This window comes from Geotrypetes seraphini, chromosome 4 (genome assembly GCF_902459505.1).
Source record: "Geotrypetes seraphini chromosome 4, aGeoSer1.1, whole genome shotgun sequence".
Taxonomy (NCBI): Eukaryota; Metazoa; Chordata; class Amphibia; order Gymnophiona; family Dermophiidae; genus Geotrypetes; species Geotrypetes seraphini.
In genome coordinates, this window is record NC_047087.1 from 233317522 (window position 1) to 233339080 (window position 21559).

Sequence of the window (21559 nt, forward strand, 5' to 3'; positions counted from 1 at the left end):
AAGTTTTTCTTAGTAGCAGGAGACAATCACTGTTTTTTTGACTTGTAGGGATGCCAAAAGATACTCCTGCTCCGCCCCCCCCGATCCAGCCGGAGGACACTCAATAGAAAAGGGCCCAGCGCCCTCACCCGACACAAGCCAGCCAGATCGGGACCGGCGTGGGAGCCCTGCTCCGCCACCTCCGATCCAGCCGGCGGACACTCAATAGAAAAGGGCCCAGCGCCCTCACCCGACACAAGCCAGCCAGATCGGGACCGACGTGGGAGCCCTGCTCCGCCCCCCCCGATCCAGCCGGAGGACACTCAATAGAAAAGGGCCCAGCGCCCTCACCCGACACAAGCCAGCCAGATCGGGACCGGCGTGGGAGCCCTGCTCCGCCCCCCCCCGATCCAGCCGGAGGACACTCAATAGAAAAGGGCCCAGCGCCCTCACCCGACACAAGCCAGCCAGATCGGGACTGGCGTGGGAGCCCTGCTCCGCCCCCCCCCCGATCCAGCCGGAGGACACTCAATAGAAAAGGGCCCAGCGCCCTCACCCGACACAAGCCAGCCAGATCGGGACCGGCGTGGGAGCCCTGCTCCGCCCCCCCCCGAGCCAGCCGGAGGATACACAATTGAAAAGGACCCAGCGACAACAAAACAAGCAAACATGAAGCTTTTACTGATCCTACTGATATATTTATTAAGCAATAACGCTGGGAACGTTATATCACTCCACCCAAAACTTCACTCCACTCAATACCCGGACACAACCATCAGACTCCTAACTAACCTACAGGAAGAAAGAGTAAATCATATTAAAATAATCACAAGCAACACTAGACCTCACCGTACCTTCAAAAAAAGAACAAGGGAATTAAAACCCATCAAAATCACTACACCCATCATACCCATCCCAACTACCACTGTTCCATGCGCTTACCTCAACACTAGATCAGTAAGAAACAAAGCTTTCCTAATCAAAGATTGGATCATCAACAAGAAGTTAGCCTGCCTCTTTCTAACGGAAACATGGCTACTATCTGAAGAGGATCCAATACTAAACGACCTAATACCAAATAACTATAAAATTCTCATGCTAAACCGTGAAGACAAAAGAGGGGGAGGATTGGCAGTCATCCTCAAGGAAGAACTTGAACTTAAATTAGTAGATTCCAATACAACCAACCAATTAGAAACACTAGCATGCAAAATTAGTAACAAGGATCTAGATTAGAAGAATACCTCACCTGCATTCTATTTTATGTCCCGCCAAAATGTTGGTCAAAGGCCAGAGAAGACTTCTACGAATTCATTCTACATAACTCAATCACCCCGCCCTACAATATTATAGTAGGAGACGCAAACCTACACTTAGAGAACGAGGACAATCCTGACACAAAAGATTTCAAAAACTTCCTATCCTCACTCAACTACAATCTCCCTTCATCCACACAAACTCACGAAAAAGGCCATCAGTTAGACTTGGTAGCCATGTCCTCAAAAGAAATTCTAAATCCCACTATTTCTATATCCGACGGTATCTGGCACCACGACATCTGGTCCGATCATTTCACCTACTACTTCAACCTAATCTGGAACCAACCAAAAGAAAAAACTCACCCAAAGATAATAAAAAAAGAACATCTCACAAGGGGACACATAAACCCAGAGGAATACTGGGCGCATTACGAATTGTGCGAGGAGATAAACGAAGGGGATGAGTTCTGGGAACAATGGACGAAAACTAGCACATCCATCCTAGACAAAATAGCTCCTAAACGAAACAGAACAAACCACTCAAACAAATATAATAACTGGTTCGATTCTGACCTATTAAAAATGAAACAGTCGGTAAGAAGACTAGAAAGGATCTGGAATAAAACAGGAGAAATATCAGACCGGAATAATTGGAAATCAAACATAAAGGACTACAAACAACTGATAAAAGAAAAAAGAAAAACATTCTACTCATCCAAAATACATACATCCGACACGAGTTCAAAAAGAATCAACACACACGAATTGTTCAACCTGGTTAAAAATTTATTTGATACCACACGCCACATCCAATCCAAACACGACACAAAACTTCCAACAGCAGATGATCTAGCACATCACTTTAACTCAAAAATTGTGAACCTAAGAAACAACTGCCCAACAAACAACACATATGGAAATCAAATAACCAACATACATGCAAATGAAATACCAGCGGATATGTTCTGGAACTCCTTTCAGGATCTAGAAAGGAGCAACTTCATAAAACTTTACAACAAATATACTAAATCAAACTGCATCCTTGATCCCTGTCCCCCCAATATTATGAAAGCAGCGCCATTAGACTTCAAACTAACACTGTGGAATAATATGACCAATAACTTCAAAAACGGAAAATTCCTAACGAAAAACGGTCACATTATAATCACCCCAATTCCAAAAAATCATAAACAATCCCTATCATTAGTAACTAACTATAGACCGGTAGCATCCATTCCATTCTTCGTAAAAATAATGGAAGGTTTAGTACACACCCAATTGATGGACTACCTTGATCAGTTCTCGCTACTACATGAAACCCAGTCTGGCTTCAGACCTCTGTTTAGCACAGAGACGGTGATCGCAGCTACCCTAGAATACTCACGCAACTTACTCAGCAAGGGACATAATGCCTTAATCATGCAATTTGACATGAGCTCGGCCTTTGACCTGGTGGATCACAAAAAATTGCTACAATGTCTAGACGCAATCGGCATCGGAGGTGAAGTACTTGACTGGTTCCGAGGATTCCTCACATCCCGCACCTATCAAGTACGCTTCAACTGCAGCCTCTCTAAAACATGGAGAAACCCATCAGGCGTTCCACAGGGGTCCCCTCTATCCCCACTACTCTTCAACGTCTATATATCTTCACTAGGCATGCAGCTGGCCCAACAGGGTATAAAAGTATTCAGCTACGCGGATGACTTCACAATCATTATCCCATTCAATACTTCTCCCTCCGATATCACCCCCACAGCAACACAAGCACTAAACCTGATGGAACAATGGACCTCAGAATTTAAACTGAAACTCAATTCAGATAAAACTAAATTCTTTATAGCCTCGCCACTCTCAAATATCATGACAAAATCATTACGCATAAACAATCTTAACTACCCCATCCAGCCAACAATGAAGGTACTGGGGGTAATACTAGACCAAGGTCTAACTATGAAAGACCATGTGGACTCCCTGGTCAAAAAAGGGTTCTTTACTCTCTGGAAACTTAGGTCCATAAGAGCATACTTCGACGCTTCAGCATTCAGAATACTGGTACAATCCCTAATATTAAGCCACCTTGATTATTGCAACATCACCCACCTGGCAATTTCCCAGAAGCAAATGCAGAGACTACAACTGATACAAAATGCAGCAGTCAGGCTGATTTTCGGGCTGAAGAAGTCCGATCATATAACCCCTTCCTACCGACTCCTGCACTGGCTACCAATGGAGGCACGCACGAAGTTCAAGCTGGGATGTCTATGCTTCAAAGTACTATCAGGTCTAGCCCCTAAATACATAACAGACCTCTTCTCATACCCAACCAACAGACATGAGAGAAGATTACACCCGAAATTCGTCTCCCCACCAGCCAGAGGATACAAATATAAGAGATACCATCAACAACTTCTATCCTATCAAGCAGCCTTATGGGGCAAAGACTTAGATAAACTAATTACACACACAAACAACTATGGAGAATTCAGGAAACACCTGAAAACATACCTGTTCACAAAATACCTAGGCAACGAACAAGGACAATAACCCCCCTCGTAATCACTCCCCAAATCTGTTCTTGTAAACTGTTAACCCCAATCACTAACTTCCAACCCTGTGCAAACGTCAAGGTACTTCACGACCCTACAATACATAACTGTTGTTATTATCATTAATGCTGTTACTATCAGATGTACATTGCAATATTCTTTGCTGTAAACCGCCTAGAAGTCGCAAGATTGTTGGCGGTATATAAGAATAAAGTTATTATTATTATTATGTCACACTCTTTTAAGACTCTCACACTCTGAGGGGAAGATTCTCTAATATCGCTCAAAAAATGTGATAGGCTGCTATCACAGCCATAAATATAATGATTTCAAAAAGCTGAGTGATTCTCGAAAAACCGTGCATGCAAATGAGGTTTTGTTTTGTTTTTTTTATTCTTTATTCCTTTTTAATCATTCAACAAGTGTACAAGAAAAATCATACATAGTCTCAGAAACAACACTTGATAAATCCATCAAAACAATAACAATTGTATATATATATATATATATATATATATATATATAAACCCATAACCCATCCTCCCTCCCAACACTATTTTTCTTAATTCATTTTACCCTCTCATAAAGTGTACAAGAATTATAAGAGGTTTGCGGAGGGTCACCAAATTTGCATGAGGTGATAGCAATCAGCACATGCACAGAATAGACCAAGGAAAGAGGCGTAAATGTGCACATGTGCTGGGAAAAGGTGCGAGCGTCAGCTTTCAACATCCGTTGAGACTACAACAGGAACTCACGGCAGCCATTTTGATGATGGCTTTGCACAGGGCAGGAGCATAGGAAGATCACTCCTGTCCTGTGTCACCACTAGAGCACCAGGTAAGGTCGGGGATGTAGGAAGGAGGCGGGGGTAGGTCAGAGCCGGCCCCAAAAATTATTCATGATTTTTCCCTATTCGCGGGCCGGCTCTGCACCTAACCTCCGCGACTAAGGAGGGAGAAGTGTAAAAGCTGTTGTTAAGATCATGAGGGTCACTGTGAGCTGATTTTTTGGCCAATATCAAAATGGTGATTGATGTTCAAACGGCTTCCCATGCAAATGAGTTTTGTAGAGGTCTGCCATAATCCCATCCGACTGATCGTTTAGAAAGCGACTCTCACACATGTGCAAAGCTGACAGGGGAAGCCCAAACAACTGAGTAGCAGGGGAAGCCCCAAAGCAGCATCCTGCCACTCAGCTGTTCGGGTTTGTTTCTTTTTTTTAATGGCACAGATATTGTGTGTGTTACACAAGCACAAAGCACAGTTACTTACCGTAACAGGTGTTATCCAGGGACAGCAGGCAGATATTCTTGACTGATGGGTGACGGCACCGACGGAGCCCCGGTACGGACAATTTTAGAGTGATTGCACTCTAAGAACTTGGAAAGTTCTGGTAGGCCGCACCGCGCACGCGCGAGTGCCTTCCCGCCCGACAGAGGCGCGCGGTCCCCAGTTAGGATAAGCCAGCTAAGAAGCCAACCTGGGGAGGTGGGAGGGACGCAAGAATATCTGCCTGCTGTCCCTGGATAACACCTGTTACAGTAAGTAACTGTGCTTTATCCCAGGACAAGCAGGCAGCATATTCTTGACTGATGGGTGACCTCCAAGCTAACAAAAAGAGGGATGGAGGGAAGGTTGGCCATTAGGAAAACAAATTTTGCAAAACAGATTGGCCGAAGTGTCCATCCCGTCTGGAGAATGCATCCAGACAATAATGAGATGTAAAAGTATGAACTGAGGACCAAGTGGCAGCCTTGCAGATTTCCTCAATAGGAGTGGAACGGAGGAAAGCTACAGATGCTGCCATCGCTCGGACTCTATGGGCCGTGACAGAACCTTCCAGTGTCAGTCCGGTCTGAGCATAACAGAATGAAATGCATGCTGCCAGCCAATTAGACAACGTACGTTTAGAAATAGGACGTCCCAATTTATTCGGATCAAAGGACAGAAAGAGTTGGGGAACTGATCTGTGGGGTTTCGTACGCTCTAGATAGTAAGCTAGAGCCCTCTTACAATCCAAAGTATGTAGAGCCTGTTCCCCAGAATGAGAATGAGGTTTCGGAAAGAAGACAGGCAGAACAATGGATTGGTTGAGATGGAATTCAGAAACAACCTTAGGGAGAAACTTTGGATGTGTACGCAGAACCACCTTGTCATGATGAAAGACCGTGAAAGGTGGATCTGCAACTAGTGCATGTAGCTCACTGACCCTCCTGGCAGAGGTAAGGGCAATAAGGAAAAGTACCTTCCAAGTGAGAAACTTGAAAGGAGTGGTAGCCAAAGGTTCAAAAGGAGGCTTCATTAAGGCGGAAAGAACCACATTGAGATCCCAGATAACAGGAGGGGCTTTAAGAGGTGGTTTCACATTGAAAAGACCCCGCATGAACCTGGACACCAGGGGATGAGCTGAGAGAAGTTTTCCATGAACCGGCTCATGAAAGGCAGCAATGGCACTGAGATGGACTCTGATGGAAGAAGACTTAAGGCCAGAGTCAGACAAAGAAAGCAAATAATCCAACAATGTCTCCACTGCCAGGGAAGTGGGATCAAGATGGTGAAGAAGACACCAGGAAGAAAATCTTGTCCACTTCTGATGGTAACATTGCAGAGTGGCTGGTTTCCTGGAGGCATCTAGAATGGAACGAACGGGCTGAGACAAAAGAGTATCATGAGAAGTCAGCCCGAGAGATACCAAGCTGTCAGGTGCAGAGACTGGAGGTTGGGATGTAGAAGGGTCTCCTGATGCTGTGTAAGCAGAGAAGGAAACAGTGGAAGAAGAAAAGGCTCCCTGGAACTGAGTTGAAATAGAAGGGAGAACCAATGTTGCCTGGGCCACCTCGGAGCAATCAGAATCATGGTGGCTCGTTCCCTCTTGAGCTTGAACAAGGTTCTCAACATGAGAGGCAGAGGAGGGAAAGCGTACAGGAACAGATTGGACCAGTCGAGGAGAAATGCATCCGCTGCCAGACGGTGAGGAGAGTAGAGTCTGGAGCAGAATAGGGGCAGCTGGTGATTGTGAGGAGCTGCAAAGAGGTCTATCTGAGGAGTGCCCCATTGAGCGAAGATGGACTGTAGAGTGAAAGGATCGAGTGTCCACTCGTGAGGCTGGAGAATTCTGCTGAGTTTGTCCGCTAAGGAATTCTTTTCTCCCTGAATGTAGATAGCTTTCAGGAACAGATGGTGATTTATGGCCCAAATCCAGATCTTCTGGGCTTCCTGGCACAAGAGGCGAGAGCCCGTCCCACCCTGTTTGTTGATGTAGTACATCGCAACTTGATTGTCTGTGCACAGCAGGAGAACTTGAGGAAAGAGAAGATGTTGGAAAGCCTTGAGGGCATAAAACATCGCTCTGAGTTCCAGGAAATTGATGTGATGCTTCTTTTCCTGGGCTGTCCAAAGGCCTTGAGTTTGGAACTCGTTCAAATGAGCTCCCCAGGCATAAGGGGAGGCGTCGGTGGTGATGACTAGTTGATGAGGAGGTAGATGGAGCAACAGACCTCTGGAGAGATTTGAGGATATCAACCACCATTGTAGAGACTGACGAAGAGATGATGTGACAGATATGTGTCGTGAGCAAGGATCCGTCGCTTGGGACCACTGGGTAGCAAGGGTCCATTGAGGAGTGCGCAGGTGAAGACGTGCGAGGGGTGTGACATGGACTGTGGATGCCATGTGACCCAAGAGTATCATCATTTGCTTGGCAGAGATGGAACGTTGTGGAAGCACCTGTTGACATAGAGATTGAAGAGTTTGAAGACGGTTGGATGGCAGGAATGCTCTCATGAGGACTGTGTCCAGGACCGCTCCAATGAATTGAAGTCTCTGAGTGGGGATGAGATGAGATTTGGGTAGATTGATCTCGAACCCCAGAAGCTGTAGAAACAGGATGGTTTGGTTGGTGGTAGGAGCACTGTTTGAGATGAATTGGCCTTGATTAACCAATCGTCCAGATAAGGAAAGACTTGAAGGTGGTGAGAGCGTAGAAAGGCAGCCACCACAATGAGACATTTGGTGAACACCCTTGGAGAGGAGGCAAGACCGAAGGGCAGCACCTTGTATTGGTAATGACGATGATTGATCATGAAGCGGAGATACTGTCTGAAGGCCTGGTTGACCGGTATATGAGTGTATGCTTCTTTGAGATCGAGGGAACATAGCCAGTCGCCTTGATTGAGAAGAGGGTAAAGAGTGGCTAAAGAGAGCATTCTGAATTTCTCTTTGACCAAGCATTTGTTGAGATCGCGAAGATCTAGGATGGGTCTGAGATCTCCTGTTTTTTGGGGAACTAGGAAATAACGGGAGTAGAATCCCTGCCCCTTTTGATCTAGAGGAACTTCCTCTATGGCGTTCAGAAGGAGGAGGGATTGAACCTCCTGAAGAAGGAGTGAAACCTGAGGAGTGTTCAAAGCAGACTCTCTTGGCAGACTTTGGGCAGGAAGTGTCTGAAAGTTGAGAGAGTAGCCGTGTCAGATGATGTTGAGGACCCACTGATCCGACGTGATGAATTCCCAACGGCTGATGAAGTAAGTAAGGCGTCCCCCTATAGGCTGTGGAAGTTGGGTAGAAGGGACGAGACTGGCTATGTTCTGGAGAACCAAGTCAAAAGGGTTGAGTAGGTTTTTGTGAAGGAGGAGGTTTCACCTGCTGCTGTTGCTGAGCCTGTCTAGCAGCTGGTCTTTGTTGTCTCTGACGTCTAGGCTGTTGTGTATTCTGTGGCAGAGGACGGGCCACGAATCTTCGTTGGTAGGCCGAGTGTTGACGAAAAGGCCTGGTAGGTGGAGTTGCCTTCTTAGTTTTAAGAAGAGTGTCCCACCGAGTTTCATGAGCCGATAGCTTTTGAGTAGTGGAATCCATGGAATCTCCAAACAGCTCATCCCCCAAACAAGGTGCGTTGGCTAGCCTGTCCTGATGATTGACATCGAGTTCGGAAACTCGAAGCCAGGCTAGCCGTCGCATGGCTACTGACATAGCTGTGGCTCTGGAGGTCAGTTCAAAAGTGTCATAAAATGATCTGACCATGAACTTACGAAGCTGCAAAAGGGAGGAACAAATTTGGTGAAAAGCAGATTTCTTCTGGTCGGGGAGATATTTTTTGAAAACAGTCAGATTTTATATAAGCTGTTTTAAATAAAATGAGAAATGAAATGCGTAATTTCCTGACCGGTTGGCCAACATCGCATTCTGGTACAGCCGTTTTCCAAATTTGTCCATGGATTTACCCTCTCTGCCAGGAGGGACTGAAGCATACACACTAGCCCCCTTAGACTTTTTGAGTGTGGACTCAACTAAAAGGGACTCATGAGGTAATTGGGGTTTATCAAACCCAGGAATGGGAATGACCTTATACAAAGAGTCCAACTTACGGGGAGCTCCAGGTACAGTTAAAGGAGATTCTAAATTTTTAAAAAATAACGGGATGTCATGGAGAGGTAACTTAAGGTATTCCTTTGGAGGCTGGTCAAAATCCAGTGCATCTAGAAAAGCTTTGGATTTCTTTGACTCAGCCTCCAAGGGGATGGAGAGAGAATCACACATCTCCTTCAAAAAAGAAGAAAAAGAGGACACATCTGGTCTAGAGGAAGGTCCCAAAGCAGAAGGGTCCTCGTCACCAGAAGAGCATTCCCCTTCAGAAAGAAGAGGATCTTCTGAATCACCCCACAAATCAGGATCTCGAACTTGAAAACTCCGGTCCCGAGATTCTGGTGTGGAGGGTTCTAGGTGACGAGATTTGCGAAGCGATTTCCCTGACCTGATCGACTCGGTACCGGGAGATGTTACTGGATGCACCGGAGCCGAAGTCTGTACAGCCTGATGGTGAGCTCTCGGCTCCGGTGCAAGAACCGGCATGGAGACCGAGGAAGCAGATTGAACCGGTACCGACAAAGTGGAAGCCGATAAAATAGGGCGTTCCACTGTCGGTACCGGTGGCTCAGACTAGAGGTCTGCACGGGAACGGGGATCGCGGGGATCCCGCGGGTCCCGCGGGGATCCCGCGGGTTCCCCCCCTGGCCCACGGGACTCCCACGGGGACGCCCCCTGGCCCACGGGACTCCCACGGGGATGCCCCCCTGACCCACGGGACTCCCACGGGGACGCCCCCTTGCCCACGGGACTCCCACGGGGATGAAAACAACCTACCTAAATTCTGGCGATGCAAGCATGCAGCTTACAAGTCTGGCGTCGCGTCGGGAAATAGCCATGTTGAGCAGTGAGCTCAGTACGTACACAGATGAAAGCCTTGCTTGCTGATTGGTCCGGCGGCCCCGCCCCACCGTGCCGCCGGACCAATCAGCAAGCAAGGCTTTCATCTGTGTACGTGCTGAGCTCACTGCTCAGCATGGCTATTTCCCGACGCGGGCATTAGGCTGTTTTTTGTCATTTCGGGTGGGGGATGGCAGCGGCAGCAGCAGCCTGAAAAAGAAATCATCCTGGCCGGGTTCGGTGTCATGCTCCGGAGCTTCTACAGCCTTCCTATCTCCCTCTCCCTTCTACCTGCGGCTCTCTTCGGCAACTCAGCAGCAACGATCGACACAAGCTTCTGGTGTCGGGGCCTACCCTCTGCGAGTCCCGCTTGTTTCAACTTCCTTTTTCCACAAAGGTGGGACTCGTAGAGGGAAGGCCTCGATGTCGGCAGCTTGTCTTGATCACCGCTGCTGACGAGTTGCTTAAGAGAGCCGCGGAGCAGGGGGGTGTTGCCAGGTGCAGGTAGAAGGGAGAGGGCCAGATGCAGGACTCGTGGGTGAGGGAGGAGAAGAGAGAGGGGAGAGAAACAAAAGGAAATATTTCATACTGGGCTGGGCCGGAGTGGAGAGAGGGTGGAAAGATTCTGGCTACAGGGTGCAGTAACAAAGGAAAAGGGGGGAAAGCTGAAAATGGAGATAGTGACACAAAGAAGAGAAAGGGTAAGCAGGACCTTCTGAATAAGGATAGAGATACAGAGGGGACATGAAGAGGAGGTGAAATAGAGACATAGAAGTAATGCTGAAAAAGTGTGTGTGGGGGGGGGGAGATAAAGACATTGAAAGGGCAAATGGTGAATATGGGGTAAAGACAAGGACAGAGACAAATGAAGATTCTAAAAAAGTGGTAAGATAGGGATATAGGTGAGATGGACACAAAGAAGGGTGATGCTGGAAAATAGGTGGAATGGTAATTCTGACAGACACAGAAGGGAAATGCTGGATCAAGGAGAGATGGGGCTCAGGCTGGATGGAATGAGGAGAAATGCCTTGTTGGCCCGGAACTTCCTCTCCTACGTCAGAATTGACGTCAGGGAGCGGAATGCTGGTCAGCGCGACGCTTCTGCAGGGAAAGCTTGGGACAGCGGTGGCTTGGGGACTATTCCCCGATGGCGGTGGCAGCAAACCGAGTGGCTTGGGGGAGGGCACGGAGGCACATGGGCCCAACCCGACCATGTGCCTCAGGCCCTGCCCCCAGGAGGGACCTAAGGCTCCCGGGCCTATTCTGATTGGCCCAGGCGCCTTCGGCCCCACCAGTAGGCGGAGCTTTGGGACGGATGGGCCAATCCGGCCTCATTCCGTCGATGGCTGCCTGCCGGACAGGCGGGTTTGGCTCCCGTCTGTCCGGCCAACTACAGAAAGGTACGGGGAAGGGGGTTGGGGGTGTCGTGGGGGTCGGCCAGGGGGGTCGCGGGTCGGCTGGGGGGGCGGTCGGAGGTTCTTGGGGGGGGGGGCGGTCGTTGGGGGGGGGGGGGGTTTGCGTCGAGGGCAGGAGGGCCTGGGATCCCTCCTGCCCGTAATGTAGTGCAGGGTGGGGTTAGGGGGTCGCCGTGGCCAGGAGGACTTGGGCTCCCTCCTGGCCCGATATTGTCGGGGAGTTGGGGAATCGGCGGGGCAAGAGGGCTTGGGCTCCCTTTTGCCCCGATCGTGTCGGGGAGTCGGGGGGGCAAGAGGGCTTGAGCTCCCTTTTGCCCCGATCGTGTCGGGGAGTCGGGGGGGGCAAGAGGGCTTGAGCTCCCTCTTGCCCCGATCGTGTCGGGGGTGCCAGGGACCACATGGAGTCACCCACCGTACCACCCGATTCGGGTAAGCGCAGGTATCGGTGGGTGGCTTATTTGCGGGGGGGTGCCTTATTTTACATTTTTTTCTAAAAAGGGGGGGCTGTCTTATTTGATGGCCCTGCCTTATCATCGGGGAAACGGTAGAAAAAAAAAAAAAAAATGAACAGTTAAGTCCCAGTTTTTGCCGCTGAGACTCTGCCCTCTCACTGTAAAATTAGACTCTACTTAGTCTGTCTTTAAATTTAAAAAATGTGTGTTGTTTTAAAAAACAATTATGTTTTTAGATGTATCTAAATAAAAATAATAACCAAAAATTTATCTTTTTTTATGTCATCTTAGCATATTTTATGCTACAGAACGAATTATTTTTTTTAACATGTATTGTTATGGGAAAACGCGTTTCACATAACGAACTTTTCGCATAACAAACTTGCTCCTGGAACGAATTAAGTTCGTTGTGTGAGGCACCACTGTACCTGTTTCCATTAAAAAAAAAACCTATGCCACTTCCACCCCTCCCCTCCGCAAAGATTCTTGATAACGGGATACCCACTCCCTCCTACCTCTGCATGTTTTAGTGCATCCGGACCCACACCCCCCCCCCCCCCCAATACTCCCTCCTGACCCTTCCCACTACTCCACCAAAGTCCCCAAAACAAGTCCCTGGTTGTCTGGTGGGCTGAAGGGAGTCAGATCAGACATCCCAGCTCAAGAACACCCCCCAACCACCCCGTACCTTACAGGCATTGTCGTAGAAATCCAGTTGGAGGGATGCACACTCCTTCTTGTCAAAGATTATTGAAGCAACAAATACATAAACCATAACCAAACCATATGTAATTACAAGATTTTGTGGATAAAACAGCATTTCGTTATTATCATAGTACAGAGACTGCTTTGATAGGAATTACTTCCTATATCCACAGAGCTTTTGATACAGGCAGTCCCCGAGTTACAGACGCCCGACATTAGTACAACTCGTACTTAAGAATGCAGTTGCGGATTCACTTGATTTCACTGAACAGCATTTCCAGTGGCATAGACCCCCACACTTCTCCTGTAGCAGATTCAGGAATGATGCATGGCCCCATTAAGAACAGTGTATGGCTGTGAATGATGTACCTTAGAGGGAACACTGGTAGGGACAGTTGGTCCTTTGTCAGCTGGGAGCAGAGGTAAGTAGTAAGAATCTTAAAATCTACAAATTTTGAGTTACATACGAATCTGACTTAAGAACAGCTTTAAAAATGTAACTTGTTCTTAACCCGGGGACTGCCTGTAATTTTAAAAAGGTTTTGATGATATTGCTTGATTTATCAGCAGCTTTTGATATAGTTCAACATTCTTTACTATTGCTCCAATTACAAGAAATAGGTATCAAGGAAACTGTAATAAAATGGTTTGGTTCATATTTGGAAAAACGTCCAAATATAGTAATTACACAGGATTCAATGTCGGCACCTTTTAGTTTAAGAACTGGTCATCCGTAAGGATCGATATCACCGATTTTTGATTAATATTTTTCTTGCACCACTTTTGACCTTAGCACAAATGCATGGTTTCACAATATTTTTTTATGCCGACGATATCCAAATTTTATATATTGTAGAATCAGATTCTGAAATTATATCTATAAAATCAGTATCTGGTCTATATTACAAATTGGTTTATTGAAAACAAACAAGATAAGAACATAAGAAGTTGCCACCACTGGGTCAGACCAGAGGTCCATCACGCCCAGCGGTCCGCTCCCGCGGCGGCCCATCAGGTCTGTGACCTGTGAAGTGGTTCCTGACCATTTCTGTAACCTACCTCTACATCTATCTGTAACCCTCAATCCCCTCATCCTTTAGGAACCTATCTAAACCTTCCTTGAAACCCTGTAGTGTGCTCTGGCCTATCACAACCTCCGGAAGCGCTTCCATGTGTCCACCACCCTCTGGGTAAAAAAGAACTTCCTCACATTTGTTCTAAACCTGTCCCCTCTCAATTTCTCCGAGTGACCCCTTGTACTTGTGGTTCCCCACAGTCTGAAGAATCTGTCCCTGTCCACCTTCTCTATGCCCCTCAGGATTTTGAAGGTTTCTATCATGTCTCCTCTAAGTCTCCGTTTTTCCAGGGAGAACAGCCCCAGCATTTTCAACCTGTCAGCGTATGAAAAGTTTTCCATACCATTTACCAGTTTAGTTGCTCTCCTCTGGACCCCCTCAAGTACTGCCATGTCCTTCTTGAGGTACGGCGACCAGTACTGGACACAGTACTCCAGATGTGGGCACGATATAGCGGCATGATGACTTCCTTTGTCCTGGTCGTGATACCCTTTTTAATGATACCCAACATTCTGTTCGCTTTCTTTGAGGCTGTCGCACATTGTGCTGATGCTTTCAATGTTGTGTCCACCATCACCCCCAGGTCTCTTTCAAGGTTGCTCACCCCTAGCAGTGATCCTCCCATTTTGTAGCTGAGCATCGGGTTCTTTTTCCCTACATGCATGACCTTGCATTTCTCTATGTTAAAACTCATCTGCCAGAGAGGACAAATAGAATCAATATCTCAGATTAAATTATGTGATATAACAATACCTTATGCAACATCAATTAAGATTTTAGGAGTAATATTGGACTCCAATATTTCACAGGTAGTTAAACAATCATTCTTTAAATAGTGTCTTATTAGATCTATCTTATACGCGGCTCGTGGCTGACTCAGAAGCCTTCCCTCTGACGACGGAGAGAAGGCTTTTGAGTCAGCCATGGATCACATGCAGGAGCTGCTGCTCATTGCTTTGCGAAGAGAAATGCGGCTGGGAGGAGGCAGCTGGCCAGCAGAGGTAAACACCCACGGGAGGAAGAGAGGGAGACACAAATTTGGGAAGCAGACAAGAGGGAAGGACAACAAAGGGCGTGTTTGGACACCGAAGGGAGGAAGAGGGGGCACATTGGCACAGGAAGGGGGAGGTAGGACCACGGTTCGTAAGTACGAATCCGACACAAGTCGGATGTTCTTAACCTGGGGACTGCCTGTATTTTCAAAAACTATTTGTCATTATAGAAATATTCTGTAGTTTCTGCTTTCATTTTAATTATTTTCAACTTAATGAAACAGTAGATTCATATACTGTACATAAAGAGTCTATTCATCAGTGTAAAGGGTCATGCATTTGATACACTGCCTTTCTGTGGTACACCAAAGCAGTTTAAACATTTATTATATGCAGGCACTTTATCTTTAACTGGAGCAACGGAGTGTTAAGCGACTTGCCCAGGATATCATGGACCAACAGTGGGAATCATAAGAACATAAGAATTGCCGCTGCTGGCTCAGACAAGTGGTCCATCATGCCCAGCAGTCCGCTCAAGCGACGGCCCTCTGGTCAAAGACCAGCACCCTAACTGAGACTAGCCCTACTTGCGTATGCCCTTGTTCAGCAGGAACTTGTCTAACTTTGTCTTGAATCCCTAGAGGGTGTTTTCCCCTATGACAGACTCCGGAAGAGCATTCCAGTTTTCTACCACTCTCTAGGTGAAGAAGAACTTCCTTACGTTTTGTAAGGTATCTATCCCCTTTCAACTTTAGAGCGTTCCCTCTCGTTCTCCCTACCTTGGAGAGGGTGAACAAACTGTCCTTATCTACTAAGTCTATCCCCTTTAGTACCTTGAATGTTTCGATCATGTCCCCTCTCAATCTCCTCTGTTCAAGGGAGAAGAGGCCCAGTTTCTCTAATCTTTCGCTGTACGGCAATTCCTCCTGCCCCTTAACAATCTTAGTCGCTCTTCTCTGGACCCTTTCGAGTAGTACTGTGTCCTTCTTCATGTACGGGGACCAGTGCTGTACGTAATACTCCAGATAAGGGCACACCATGGCCCGGTATAGCGGCATGATAACCTTCTCCGATCTATTCGTGAACCCCTTCTTTATCATTCCTAGCATTCTGTTCGCCCTTTTTGTCGCCGCTGCCGCACTTGCAAACAGGAACACATAGGAACTGGAAATAGTTCCAAGACACATATTCCACATGTGTTCCCCACATATTCCATCGCTGATGAGTTGGTTGGCTCTTACAGAATCAGATGTAGGTATGTTTTTGTTTATAAATGCTAAGGGGACACCTACTGCCTGAACCGGTTTGTTACTGGTTGTTATGTACTACCAAGTAGTAGCAGAGACACATGGAGATACTGGTTGCCTTGAAACAATGGTTCTTTGTGGTTGAACTGTAAAACCCATCTTTCAAAATCTGCTTACAGTCACATTTAATGGTTAGATGAATTAGTACATGGTGTTTGGATTTTGAAAGAAAAATAAATTAACATTTTCACACACACGGGTTGAAAACAGCTTTATGAGAAATGATCTGCATGCTTTCCCCACTTGTTCAAAGATCTTTGTGTAAAATTACTGCTTAGGATTCTGATAACATTTCAATTTGCAATATCTATATCAGTTTGAGAATAAGATGTTAAAAAATAAATTTGGGGCCCCACAGCTACCTATTCCTGAAAGCTTAAAAGTCTGATGCATAATTAAATCTTTTGTACAAAGAAAATATATCAGAGCCTCTAATAGACCAAATTTTCTGCAATCAGGCTAACGGATATTCTTCCTTGCAAAAAGTTATTTTTAAAGTAGAAGAGGAAGTATTTTGGTAAACAAGAGAGCTTATGGAAAAAAAAGGTCAAGCCACAGCCTTATAGGACGACTGGATGGTTGATAAATTAATCACCCAAAGGACAGAGTTAGTTATTAAGCTGCAGTAAAACACATTATACAAAAGCAAATTTCACCACCCAAGTTACTGACTATGGTTCCTCAGCACAAGTTAGTGACTCAAACAGCAAATTTACTTTTGCATTGCTGTAGTATCACCATTTTGAGAAGAATAGCACCTGAGGCAAGAACAAGTGGGGCATTACCCTTGCCTCAAGAGATACAGGGTTGGGGGAGGGGGCTTCGATGAGAGTCAGGTGTGCAATGCATTCTACTAGATACCAGCATCTTATTTTTTTCTGTAATGTCATGCTGTCTGTCAGTGCCAGAGTCAATTGTTGCTCAGCTACTGATAGGGTGACTTCTATCAATGAGCTGTGGATTACTGCTGTGATTTTAACACAGCAGTAATTTACATTAAAGAACGACACGGGGGAAAACTTTGTCCCCGTCTCCGCAAGCTCAGTCCCCGTCCCCGCAAACCATCTGATTTCATCCACACAAGCCTCAAATAGTTTTATACTGAACTTATTTTATTAAGGTAAAAAAGAAACACTGTTCTGTACAATTGTCATTTTATAAATCAAAGTTCTGGCTGCTGAACTAGAGAAAGAGATGTTCAGTGGCAGGACTTTGTTTATAAATGTTTATCAACACAACTAATAAACTACTTTATCCTAAAGCAAAAAAAAAAAAAAAAAGGAAAATATAAATTTTTTTTCTACCTTTGTTGTCTGGTTTCTGCTTTCCTCATCTTCTCCTCATTCATTTCCTTCCATCCACTGTCTGCCTTCTCTGTCTTTTCCATATACTCTGTTACTGTGCCTCTCCCTTTCATCTCTTCCTCCCCTCCAATTGGTCTGGCACCCATCTTCTTCCCTCCGCTTCTCCCCCCCCCATAGTCTGGAATCTCTCTCTTCCCCATTTCCCTTCAGCATCTGTTCCTCTCCACCCCACCTTCCCTCCTCTCTCCCTTCCCATTTTCCTTCAGCGTCTGTTCTTCCCCACCCCACCTTCCCTCCCTCTCTCTTTCTTCCCCAGTTCCCTTCAGCATCTTCGCCCAACTCTCTCTTCCCCGTTCCCTTCATCATCTGTTCCTCCCCACCCCACCTTCCCCAGTTCCCTTCAGCGTCTGTTCCTCCCCACCCCACCTTTCCTCCCTCCCTGCCCCTTACTTTCGTGGCGGGCGATTTCTAAATTTCCTTCCTACGAGCAGCTGGAGCATTGAAGTTGCGTGTGACTGCAAGAAAGGTCGTCTCTGATGCAACTTCCGGTTGCATCAGAAATGACCTTTATGGCAGCTACACGTGATTTCAATGCTCCGGCTGCTCGTAGGAAGGAAATTTAGAAATCGCCCGCCACGAAGGTAAGGGGCATGGAGGGAAAAAGGGAGATGCTTGGATGGAGCGTTGGCGTCGATAGGGCGGCAGCGATCAGTAAGGACGGATATGCTTGGACGGTGTAGCGGCGGCGATCGGGCAGCAGTGATCAGTAAGGAGGGAGGGAGATGCTTGGACGGAGCAGTGGGGGCGATCGGGCAGCAGCAGCGGCGACAATCAGTAAGGAGGAAGGGAGCGCGATCGGTGACTGTGCCCATTCCGTCCCTTTACTGCGGAGACAAGGCCATTTACCGCTCTACGAGGCAGTGAATGGCCTTGTCCCCATAGCTGCAATGAACACAGTTTTTTCCCCACCATTTCGGCAAGTTACCCACAACTTACCACGGGTAACAGCCACCGTGTTATTCTCTAATTTACATGCTCAGAAATTATTGCATGCTATGGCAATTTTTCTACAGAAGCCCAGGGTCGGATTTTACTATAGGCTAACTAGGCTTCAACCTAGGGCCTCAAGATCAAGAGGGGCCTACATTCAAATTGTTAGCAAAATTAAAATTACACTATTCTAAAAACAGTGAACACTAAAACACTGAACCAAAAATAAGGAGAAATTCTACGCTTCGGGATCGGAACTGGCTCCGGCCGCAACGGGGCGCCGACTCGCCTTCTCCCTTTCTTTTTCTCGCCCTGGGAGGAGGATCGGGGAGGGAAACACGTCAGTCCAGAAACAGCTGAGCAAAGCCCAGCCCCGCGGGGAGAGAGGCAAAACGTGGATCCGTCAGGACAGGGCGGCCCAGACTGACATCGGGGGTGGGGAGGGTTTTCAGTGGAAGGGGGATGGAAGGCAGGCAGGCTGGCATCGGAGGGGGGTTGGGGGGGTTTAATGGAAGGCAGGCAGGCAGGATGGCATGAGGGGGTGTTCAATGGAAGGGGGATGGGAGGCAGGTGGGCATCGGAGGGAGGTGAGGTGAGGAAGGATGCACTGAGGGCACTATGGACATAGGAAGGGGCAATGTTGTGTGTTATTTTTGATTAGTTATTGTTACAAGTACTATATATATGGTGCTGAGAATAAATGTCCAAATAAGTGTTCTTGACTTTTTTTTATTTATTATCCGTGTCACATTTTTTATAAAGGTTAGTACCAATAACAACATGTTTCATTTCACATATTGATATATAACACAGTAATGATGTATTTTATTATCTCTCATGTAATTTACAAACTTAAAAATGGGAGGTGAAAGGGCCTCATAAGTGGAATAGCCTAGGGCCTCTTTTCATCTAAATCTGGCCCTGCAGAAGCCCCACGTGCAGTTAGTTAGCAGCTCTAAAGTGCTGCTTTCTGCATCGGAGCCTAAGTAAGGAGATGTGAGCAGTCAGAAGCAGAATAACCTATGGCTCTCTTTTTTCTTTGAGTTGTATAGCTTTCAGAATGTATTATTTTGCTTTGACTGTATCTGGACTTTGCTACCTTCCCCTTCTCCCACAAGAAGCTGCTACTCTAAGTGACTGCCTAGGCTTGTGTAATGGTTTGGTCTACCTTAACCATGATAAGCATCACATTTCTTTTGGTCAGGGGTGCACAACACGTCGATCGCGATCGACCAGTAGCTCAGGAAGGCAACGCGAGTCGATCGCGGAGCCCATCCCGGGCTCCGTGATAGACTCGTGTTGCCGTCCTGATCTACCGGGCCGATCAGCCTTCTTCTCCAGTGTTCTCTCTAGGGCCTTTTAGCTGGGCGGTCCGCCCAGCTGTCATCTGCTGCTGCCGCCGCTGCTGAACATTAAAAAAAAAAAAAAAACCGGCTTGGAAATTTCAGCCCGTAGCGAACTTATGCTCCGTGGCTCTAACGTGTGCGTGCCAGCTTCCCTTCTCTTCCCTCCGAAACCGGAAGTTATGTCGGGGGGGGGGGGGGAAGGGAAGCCGGCACGCACATGTTGAGAGCCCTGAAGCAAGCGTTCGCTATGGGCTAAGGCGGGAGACAGGTTAATGAAGCATTTCCTCTTCTTGCTGCCGGGTCCTGCCTACTTTCTGTTTCCGCGAAGGCAGGACCCGGCAGCATTTCCCCCAACAGCTCGATCGCGATGCTGGTCGGCCGAAGCAGGGAGAGATTGGGGCGGCGGCGGCTTTCGGGCCTGTTATTGGTGGCGGTTTGGGGCCTGGTCCCCGATGGCAGTTTGGGTCGTGGTCCCCGATGGAGTAGCAGTGGCTTGGGGGAGGGCAGGGAGAAAGAAAGAAAAAGGGCAGGCAGGGAGACAGAAGGAAAGAAGAGAAACAGAAAAAAAAGAAAGGGAGGCAGAGAGAAAGAAAGGGCAAGGAGAGAGGAAGGAAAAGTTGGGGGAGGGAACGAGGTCTAGAGGAGAGGAAGCATACAGGCTAAAGAAGGGAAGAAAGATTGGATGCACAGTCAGAAGAAGAAAGTGCAACCAGAGACTCATGAAATCACCAGACAAGGTAGGAAAAATGATTTTATTTTAAATTTAGTGATCAAAATGTGTCTGAATTTATATCTGCTGTCTATATTTTACACTAAGGTCCCCTTTTACTAAACTGCAATAGAGTTTTTTAGCGCAGGGAGTCTATGAGCGTTGAGAGTAGTGCTGGGCATTCAGCGCAGCTCCCTGCGCTCTAAAAACTGCTATCCTGGGAGGGGGGGTATATTTGTCTATTTTTGTATGGTTGTTACTGAGGTGATAGTGCATAGAGTCATCTGCTTTGACCTCTTTGAAAAACCCTGGAATAGGAATGATAATTAACATTTTCTAAGCATAAAGTGTGCGTTGTGTTTTTTTTTATTTTATTGTTGGTAGATCATTTTGACTTGGTCATTTTAAAAGTAGCTCGCAAGCCCAAAAAGTGTGGGCACCCCTGCTTTTGGTGAATATGTGAAATACAAAAGGCACAACACACACAAATTACATAATAGGATTCTTGACCTGTCTGCTGCTTTTGATACTGGTAATCAGTGCTTACTTCTTGATATGCTGTCCTAGCTTAGATTCTGCAATTCTGTCCTCTCCTGGTTTGTCTTCTATCTCTCCCATTGCAGCTTTAATATATGCACTAGTGGGTCCTCCTCTGCTGCTATCCAGCAAGCAGTTGGGGTATCCTAGGGCTCTGTCTTAGGACCTCTTCTCTTCTTTCTCTATCCTTCTTTCCTCGGTACTTCTGACAAGGCAGAGGAAAGGCCCTGCCAGGGCAGGCTGCGAGTAGCTTGTTTACAGCGCTACCTCTGCTGATTGGTTGCCGCTGCTGCTTCGGGCAAGTGAGGGAGGGAGGGAAGGGGTTTGGCAGGTCAGGACTGCTTCGTATAAGTAAAGGGGGTCCAAGAGGCCAGAACCACATGGAGGGAGGGAGGGCAGATGGACCAGAGGTATGTGTGGAGGAAGGGTCCAGCAGGGTGAAAGGAAGGAGAAGGGAAATGGATGGATGCTGGACCCATAAGGGGGGGGGGAAGTGAGGTGGGAAGGGAATCAATACTATTTTTAGAGTAACTCTCAAGCAACCAGAAACTACAGCTATCTGTCATATACCAATCCCCATGGGTGCCGGATAACCAAGAGTTTGACTGTACATCTCCTGAGAATTCCATTTCTCAGACAAATTGCTTTTATCTATACCCTTCTCCTCCACTTCCAATTCCAGACTTTGTTCCTTTCATCTTGCAGCTCCATAGTAACGGGCTGGGTCAGGAACTGG

General features: G+C 47.0%; 1 protein-coding gene across 3 annotated transcripts in view; it reads right to left on the reverse strand.

The window, feature by feature from the left end:
• The window catches only part of RASSF4 (Ras association domain family member 4), a 276069-nt gene that overhangs the window by 135762 nt on the left and 118748 nt on the right, over window positions 1-21559 (reverse strand). The gene's annotated exons all lie outside the window — the stretch shown is intronic.